This window comes from Neophocaena asiaeorientalis, unplaced genomic scaffold, assembly GCF_003031525.2.
Source record: "Neophocaena asiaeorientalis asiaeorientalis breed wild unplaced genomic scaffold, Neophocaena_asiaeorientalis_V1.1 scaffold245, whole genome shotgun sequence".
Classification (NCBI taxonomy): domain Eukaryota; kingdom Metazoa; phylum Chordata; class Mammalia; order Artiodactyla; family Phocoenidae; genus Neophocaena; species Neophocaena asiaeorientalis.
This window is the reverse complement of record NW_020173953.1, coordinates 2059620-2068690: the sequence shown is the minus strand read 5'-3', so window position 1 is coordinate 2068690 and position 9071 is coordinate 2059620. Positions and strand designations below refer to the sequence as shown.

Genomic DNA, 9071 nt, shown 5'->3' with positions numbered 1-9071 from the left:
CCCCGGGGCCCGGGCGGGGGAGGGCCGCCGGGGCGGGGGGAGCCACTCACCAGAGCCGAGGCGCGACGCAGCCCGACTGACGGCAGCGAGCGAGCCTGGCGGGCCGCGCGGGCAGCTATCAGGTGACTCACTCCCTCTCCGCGGCCGGCCGCCCCTCCCCTCTCCTTCCTTTCCCTTTCCTCCCTCGCCTCCCCTCCCTTCCCCTCTCGTTCCCTCCCCTTCCCTCCGCAGCCGTGGCCTCCGCCCCCTCCCGGCGCCCAAGCCCCGCCCGCCTCGTGAGGTCCCGCCCCGTAGGCCTGCCTCGCGAGACCCCGCCCTTCCCGCTCTGTAGCGCCTAAACCCCGCCCTCACTAGAGGCCCCGCCCCGCCAGCCAGGAAGCCTTGGTACGCGGATCCCTGCGGCTTCCTGCGCGTAGCCAGAAGCCCACAAGAGGGGATGCCGGGAGGCGTCGCACGAGCCCTGGGCAGGGCAGGCCTCGAGGAGGCGGCGGCGGGGTCCCGCAACCTCCGTGGGCAGCGCCCCTTTGCGAGCGCAGCCCGCAGCCTGAACGAAAAAGCCACCCGAGGACCGCCTCCTCCTTAACTGCTGAAAGCAGAAAGGAAAAGCCTGACGGCCTGCTCGCTCTAAGTGTTGCCGGGATACCCGGAATCGAGTGCCAGCGGACACCAGCAGGGAGGACGAGAGCCGGCCACGTCCCTCCCCAGACCAGACCCCCTCAGGGGTAGCTTCTGGCAGCCCCCGCAGCAGAGCTTCTCCTCTGCCTTCTCCTGGGGGTGGTGGGGCGCCCAGGTTCGCAAGGTTCTTGAGCTTCTTGATAGGGATGCATCAAGTGCATCCAGGATTTTGTAGAAAGCATCTGGCAGCCCTACTTTTGTCTGACAGTGAAAACAGTGGCGTCAGCTAACAGGTGTTCCCTTTACGTGATGGCCGCCAGGAAACTTGGAACCAGGTTGAGCGCCCAGTGGTGTCAGCTGGCTCATCTTAAGCCCAGGTCAGGCTTTCATCTTCCGCTGCTTATTCCGGTGTTCATCCAATTGTTGGTGTTAAAATTAAGTTCCCAAGCCATTTAGCATCTCTGGAGTTCAAAGCACTGACTGTGCGAAAAGATGTGCACCTGGCAAAGCCTACACTTATCAATCTAAAGGGAGACCCGAGCGCTCTGGCACTGTGCCAGCCGACCTGATTGGCGTTGGGATCTTGTGAAGGGATTTTGCCGTTGGCTTTTGAGTTCAGGTCGAAAGACAGAAAGAAGTCGATGGCTGGACAGCATCAGCACCAAGATGTGTGGGCTCATTCTTGCACACAGGAAGACAGCCCTGGCTGGACCTCTCAGGGCAAAAAAAGACTGCCACGTTAATGAAGTCAGGTATTATCATTAACATGACTGCGTTTGTATTCACAGGCGGTGAGACTTAGGGACATTTGAGTTACATCCAAAATACACGAGAAAATGATGAGTGAAATCATGTGGGAGTCCAAGGGGTAAAGTGATTCACTGTGACCTAGAATTTGGGCAGTAGGTAACATTTGCATTGGGTCTTAACTGGGAAGAATGGGGCCCTGCAGTCCAGGGAGCGAAGAGCATATCAATAGTCCAGACATAGGAGGCAGATGGCATTTCAGGCTACCTGAGTTCATGGTGGGGTAAAAATATTTAGTTAGAAAGGAGGAAAGAACAATTGGAAATAGACATGGAAGGACTGGGGTTCTTACATGCACCTGAGCATTTTTGAGGCTTCACTCACCTTCCACCCAAAGCCAGTGGAATTCTAGTCTTCCATCATCCCACACCTTTGCAGTTTCTTCAAGAGGAAGAACAGACCCTTCCTCTTTGCGAGGAACTCTTCCTTTTGTACTCTCAATAAATGGCAGTGAAAGTTTCTAGCATATGCTCTGATATGTTAAATTATTTGAAAAGTCTTACAAAGGTATATCAAGGTGTTGAGAATATCAAGGCTGTTAGGAGTTACTCTCAAACTTTAGTGTTCATAAGAATCTCTGGATAGCCAGGACATGGAAGCAACCCAAATGTCCATCAACAAAGGAATGGATAAAGAAGATGTGGTACATATACAGAGTGGAATATTACTCAGCCATTAAAAGGAACAAAACAGTGCAATTTGCAGAGACATGGATAGACCTAGAGACTGTCATACAGAGTGAAGCAAGTCAGAAAGAAAACAAATATCGTATAATATCGCTTATATGTGGAATCTAGAAAAATGGTACAGACGAACTTACTTGCAAAGCAGAAATAGAGACATAGATGTAGAGAACAAACTTATGAATACCAAGGGGGGAAGGGGGGATGAATTGGGAGATTGGGATTGATGTATATACACTACTATTATAAAATAAATAACTAATGAGAACCTACTGTATAACACAGGGAACTCTACTCAATGCTCTGTGGTGACCTAAATGGGAAGGAAATCTAAAAAATGAGGTGATATATGTATATGTATAACTGATTCACTTTGCTGTACAACAGAAACTAACACAACATTGTAAAGCAACTATACTCCAGTAAAAATTAAAAAAAAAAAAAAAAGAATCTCTGGGGTACTTGTTAAAAATGTAGATTCCTGGGCTCTGCCCCCAAAGATTCTGGTTTCATAAGTCTGAATGTGACCCAAGGATCTGCATTATTTTTAATAGTTATGCAAATGGTCTTCAGACATCACTTGAGAAGTACTGAGTTAAAGCTTATGGTATATATTAGGTGCAGGGCAAAAAAAACAAAATTAGAGAATGATATAAAACCAAGTCAGAATGGGAGGGCCTCATGCACTGTGCCTACAGTTTGAACTTTATCCCATGGGCTGAAAGGAGTGTGTAGAGGTATTTAAGTCATGTGATTGTTTTTAGAAGCTAATTCTAGAGAACCTCATTCACTCCATTTCCATTGCCTTAGCTCCTTCTGTCTCTAAATATTCATTCACTAATTAAATCAACGATATTTGGAGGTTGAACAAATTGTTTTAAACTGCAAGCGATTACCAAGATAAAACAAGAATAGGTCGCCACAAGTTGAAAAACTGCCAGTTCACACTTCTTCCCTCAAAAATGATTATGAATTAAAGCCCTACCACCCCTAGCCCTAGGTTGAAAGATTTTTTTTTAAAATGAACATATTTCATTAGAAGACAGGCTTCCTTGAGCAGGATGGGCAAACACACCCCAGTGTTTACCTGCTATCTGAAATGAAAGGTAAGGTGAAAGGAATGTAGCCTCTGACTTGGGATATTCACAGCTTCTAAGATTTAAAAAAGGCAGAAATTATAAAATAAGCTACAAGGATATATTGTACAACACAGGGAATATAGCCAATATTTTATAATAACAATAAATGGAGTATAACCTTTAAAAATTCTGAGTCACTATATTGTACACCTGTCACATATAATATTGTACATCAGCTATACTTCAATTTTTTATAAAGGCAGTAAAAGAGAAAAAAAGAACACAATATTGGAGCAGAAGAACTTAACGTGACAGGGGCCAAATTGGTGAAAGAGGTGCTACTTGAATACCAGATTTAATGACAACCAAAGTGGCACAGTGTAGGGTCCAAGTAGGGAAAAATTCTTGTGCCTCCAAAAACCAACTGGAGTAACTCTTTTGTCGCTCTCCCCATTGAGAAGGGGAATCTGTTGTCCATCCACTCGAATCGGGGTTGGCCCTGTAACTGCCTAGCCAAGAGAACACTGCAGAAGTGATGCTCTGTTAGTTCTGGGTCTAGTCTTTGGATTGGCATCTCCCACTTCCTCTTTCTTGGGACCCTCCCTCACAGACAAGTCACCATGCTGTGACAAGCCCAGCATGGGACATGTGTAGCCTCTCCAGGCAACAGCCCTAGCAGAACAACCAGCCAATAGTTGGCATTAAATGTGTCATGTGAGCGAGCCACCTTGGTTGTTCTGTTCTAGTCAAGTTCATACATGACTCCAGCCCCAGCCAAAAGGAAAAAAAAAAAATACTCCGAACGGAGCCCAGTCAACTCATAGACTTACAAGATAGTAAAATGATTGCTGTTTTAAACCACTAAGTCTTGGGGTGGTTTGGTTAAAGAAAATATCTGATAATGAAGTAGAGCATGAAAATGTAGTTAAATTTTGTGAGAAGACCCACAAGCGCGATGGTCAAGGCTTAGAGGAAAGTTTAGATAAATAAAATATGTAGAAGACACTGGTTAATTTTAAACTGTGTTAAGCTCCTTGATCTGAGGTGACACTTGAGATTTTCCTCAATTACAAATTAATTGTGCCCCCAATTTCTCTCACTCTGCTGTATATATTTATCTAATGAAGTAGAGAAATTGTTATTCTCTCAGAAGCTAATGCTAAAAGTCATACTCAAAAATATATATATGTATATGTATATATACATACACACATATAAATGCTTATGGGTAAAAGGTGAGACCCTCAGGATTCTGAGTGTAGCCTGACTGCTCTGCACAAATGGGGAGATGAGAGAAGAGAGTTGGAAGCAGCAGACTGCACAGAGTTTGATGTAACCAGTCCCTCAAGCCCAAAGTTAAAGTCACTAAATATTTGGTGCACGTGCCCTTCCTGTGGAGCCAGTAATGTTTGTACTTGGTGCTGAGTCAGAAACAGCAAGTAGAGCCTTCAGGCACAGTCACATGTCTGCAAAGGGCAGAAAGATCCAGCCTGATAGCTTTGTTACCTGTATTTGTTGAGGTTTACACCCAGAATTATACCTGCAGCTCTTGGTCTTTTATTTTCAAAATTCATGCAGGTGTTAAATTCTACTTCATAATATATTTGTCTTCACAAAATTGTTCTCAAAAAAATTGTTTTTGGGCTTCCCTGGTGGCGCAGTGATTGAGATTCTGCCTGCCGATGCCGGGGACACGGCTTCGTGCCCCGGTCCGGGAAGATCCCACATGCCGCAGAGCGGCTGGGCCCGTGAGCCATGGCTGCTGAGCCTGCGCATCCGGAGTCTGTGCTCCGCAACGGGAGAGGCCACAACAGTGAGAGGCCCACGTACCGCAAAAAAAAAAAATTTAAGTAAAACTGACAGAACTAGCAGAGGTGCCGTATTTTAACTCATAGTTTCTTTCACCTCTGACATGCACTGTTTCATTCACCTAGAGCAGCGGGTCTCCACAGAGGCCGGTTTTGCCCCCCAGGAGATATTGGTATTGATATGGGACAGGGGCAGCAGGGAGGAATGCTACTGGTATCTAGTGGGTAGAGGCCAGAGATGCTGCTCAACAACCTACAATGCACCAGGGAGTCCCCATGGATAAACTGCACTGTGAATATAGACTCCTTATTCTCCATTCACAACAAAGAATTCTCAGGCCCAACACATCAATAATGTCAAGGTCGAAAAACCCTCAATTAGATGTACTCATGCTCCAATATGAGAAATGTGTACATAAATTAAAAGAAGGAATAAAGGGAAATAAATAAGTAGAAAGAAAATACAATGAAACCAGGGAAGAAGCTAAACGTACATATCACAAAACAGATATCCTTGACAAAGATGACCTCCAGAATTCTCTGCCATCTCCTAGCAGTCAGGTAAAAAGGGAAACCTGTTAAGTCAATAATGAGATACCTAGGGGTTGGATAGGAGTGATCACCGTGGGAGGAAGAAGTACTGAACTCTGAGAGAAGACAAAAAAGATGGGCACGGGCTATGACCCACATCACAACAACACATTTCCTGGACTGGGTTGCCAGATGTAGGAAGTGCTTTGGAAATCGAGTGGAACGAGTAACCTCTGAGGTTTAAAAGTTATCAAATAAGATAGACCTATGGGGTCAGAGGAGAGATACACATACTGCCATAAAGAGATAGAACCGTCACTCGGGGGTGCTGGATTTTCTCCACTGGACACTCCTGATTCCCTGTACAGTCTTCCCCACCCTGCTCTGTGCCCCGGGAAGCTGTTCTCTAGGCGCAGCATCCAGAGCATCCCCTGCTTCCTCACTTCTGGTCGTACTTGGATAACCAGAGGTGTCAGCAGGAAGGCAACTGTCTCCCATCCCAGGCGGTAGGTTGGCTCTAGCTATGTTCCTCTAACAAAGGCCCAGCGGCTCTCAGGCAACCTCTACGTAGAGCTACAGCTGAAGCAACACCTTTCTAGGGGTGGTGATAACTCCCCACCTTGGTTAGCCCCAGGGTGCGTCGCTGTCCCTTGGCAGGTTGCTTGCCCAGTCCTATCTGTTTCCTGCCACTTCTGGGACTTATTCATCAGGTCAAGACTTGAGGATAACCAGAGTGAATATATTAATACATACAAGGAAAGAATGTGACTGCCAGGAAGAGGAGTTCATCAAAATCTGAAGCCAACAAGAGGGGAGCCAGAGGTGCAGACACAGGCAACACATCCCTGGCACTGTGGTGTGAGAGTGAGGGTAGGTCAGCCAAGGACACGGTAGAGGTAGCCCTTGCTTTTCAAAAGTTCATTTTACACCACTTTGATTTTACAGAATACCTACATTAGTACTTATTTTTGTTAACCAAAAGAAATCTAAAGAGGTTTTTATTTTTGCAAAAAAGGAGAAAAATGAAAATAGCATTCAGCTTCTGTTTTGCAGTGAGCCTTTATAGAGGCAGTGCACATCCTGAATGTCAAGAGTGGTGCCACCCAGCTCCTTCCCCGGGAGCTACACTCAGCCTCTCAACATTAAGCTACCATAGCTTGGAACTATGTCTGAGCATCTGTGTTTTATCTCAGTTTATTTTGTGCATTCATTAGCAAGATGTGTCCTAAAGTAATTACTTCTTCACTTTATGCCATTTCAGCTTATGAAAGGTTTCATAGAAACACTCAACTTTCTCAGAAAGTGAGGAAACCTGCATTTTATTCCCAGGCAGGACATGGGGAGGATGGAAGCTGAGGGCTACCCGTGTCTTGGTTCCACTAGATTAGGCACCTAGGTCACCCCATTAACATCACTCTTTGATTTCTTTCTAATGATTTGCTTTGCATATACATCTGCCTACAGAGAGAGATCATCTGATTAGTGAGCATCAACATTTGGTACATTTGCTGGCAATACTCTCTTCATAAACTAATAAATCATCTTTCTGGTTATCTTCCTGCCTCTGTAGCTTTGGGTGAGTGTGCATCTGAAAGACAGATCACCACTGATACGTCCACAGTTCAGGTTTCTGATCTGCAAGTACAGAATCGTACTGAATGTGACAAGGTAAAGCCCCAGGTGACCTGGTCTAGGTGGTACCTCCTTCACAGGAACTCTCCTGGTATTCATCACTAGTAACCTTTAGATAAGGGGCACTTTATTCCCCCATTTATGTCCCTTTCTCTAAATCCCTTTTTGGCAGACACTGCTAGTTGTCTACTCAATATCCATTCCCCCTTCTTCCTTTCTATTATAATTGAATGTGTGCTTTAAAACACTTGAAAACACCTCCCCAGACTCCCTTAGTCATGTGACCTAGTTCTGGCCAACCAGATATAGGTATATATGCACTCAATGGAACTTCCAAGAAAGCTCTTACTTTCCTGATAACAAAAGACCAAATCAGCCAGTATGCAATTTTGCCTTCTGCACTCTCTGCCTTGTATGATTGAGGTGGGGCTCTTTTCTCTCATCCTTGAGTATGAGAACTACATTCTAAGGATAGCAGGCCAGGAAGATAGGAAACAGCTCAGGTCCTTGACAGCTTCCTTGAGCAGCTGACCAGCCCTGGTTGTGGGGTTCACACCTCTTATCATACAGGGGAAAGAAAACCCTAGTCAGTTAAGGCTTTCAGAGTTGGGTGTCTATTACATGAAGCCAAATGCAGCCTTGACTGATAAGTTTTCTTAATTTCAAGGCTTTGCCAAGTCCCCCATATCATTCTGTTTAAATGCATGAACTGAGAACCCTGAAGTCATGCATCCTAGGTTATGTGGGAATAAATGAGTTGTTATGATCATAGGCAAACTATGCATATGACCCCGGAAGCTAGAACAAATAGCAGTGAATAGCAGTATAATCATGTTGAGAGTATTAGAAGGACAAAGAATTGATATTATTATGAAATTGCAAAGAATATTATATGTTATTGACTTCTGGATTGCCATATCCTCTTAGATATAACTAGGTCACAAATAAGAAAACAGAGATGCAGTTAAGTCAGTAAAAATACTCTGATAAAATTCCAGGAAATCGCTCTTTTGAAACATGGGACAGCTGCCAAAGGGGGGAAAAAAAGGAAGTTAAAATCTTTCAAAACAATTTCATGGATTTTAGCTCTGCAGAAACATTGGAAAGCATAAGAAATTGTGTGGAATTATTCTGATAATTTAAACTCTTCCTCTTTTATTATGCATTTTATAACTGGATGATCAAAGTCTGCATCATAGTTAGATTACACGAATTGAAAGAGACATATCCACTTACAGCAGCCAAAATAAAGAAGTCCAAGCACCGCAAGCAGCATGAGGGGTAGAGACTCAGGCGCTCCAGGATCATGACAACTTGCGGTGGGAATACGGGAGGATGGGGGCGACGGCTGCTTCTTCTAGACACTAGGGAATGCAACTGGACCTGGATCCAAAGCAGACTCTCCATATCGACCAGGCCCGGAGGACAACCCCCAGCTGGAGGACAAAGCGGAGCACAGAAAGCTGACCACCCTGTGCCTGTGGATTGGAGAATTTAACCCATTTATATGTAAGCCATACGGCTGACAGCGTCTTATGCTCCAGCCAGGTATCAGGCCTGAGCCTCTGAGGTGGGAGAGCCGAGTTCAGGACATTGGACCAACAGAGACCTCCCGGCCCCACATAACATCAATCGGCGAGAGATCTCCCAGAGATCTTTGTTTCAACGCTAAGACCCAGCTCCACTCAACAACCAGCAAGCTCCAGTACTGGACACCCCATGCCAAACAACTAGCAAGACAGGAACACAAACCCACCCATTAGTAGAGAGGCTGCCTAATATCATAATAAGTTCACAGACACCCCAAAACGCACCACCAGACGCTATCCCACTCACCAGAAAGACAAGATCCAGCCTCATCCACCAGAACACAGGTACCAGTCCCCTCCACCAAGAACCCTACATAACACACTGAA

At 45.4% G+C, this 9071-nt stretch overlaps 1 protein-coding gene across 3 annotated transcripts in view; it reads right to left on the bottom strand.

Moving 5' to 3' along the window:
- BACH1 (BTB domain and CNC homolog 1) overlaps positions 1–179 on the bottom strand; it is a 46829-nt gene extending 46650 nt beyond the window's left edge. For 2 of the 3 annotated variants that reach the window (XM_024752893.1, XM_024752898.1), the window contains exon 1: positions 51–179. The gene's annotated coding sequence lies outside the window, so the exon portion shown is untranslated. The remainder of the gene's footprint in view (positions 1–50) is intronic. The other variant, XM_024752896.1, reaches the window with a different exon arrangement.
- Positions 180–9071: the final 8892 nt, after the last annotated feature.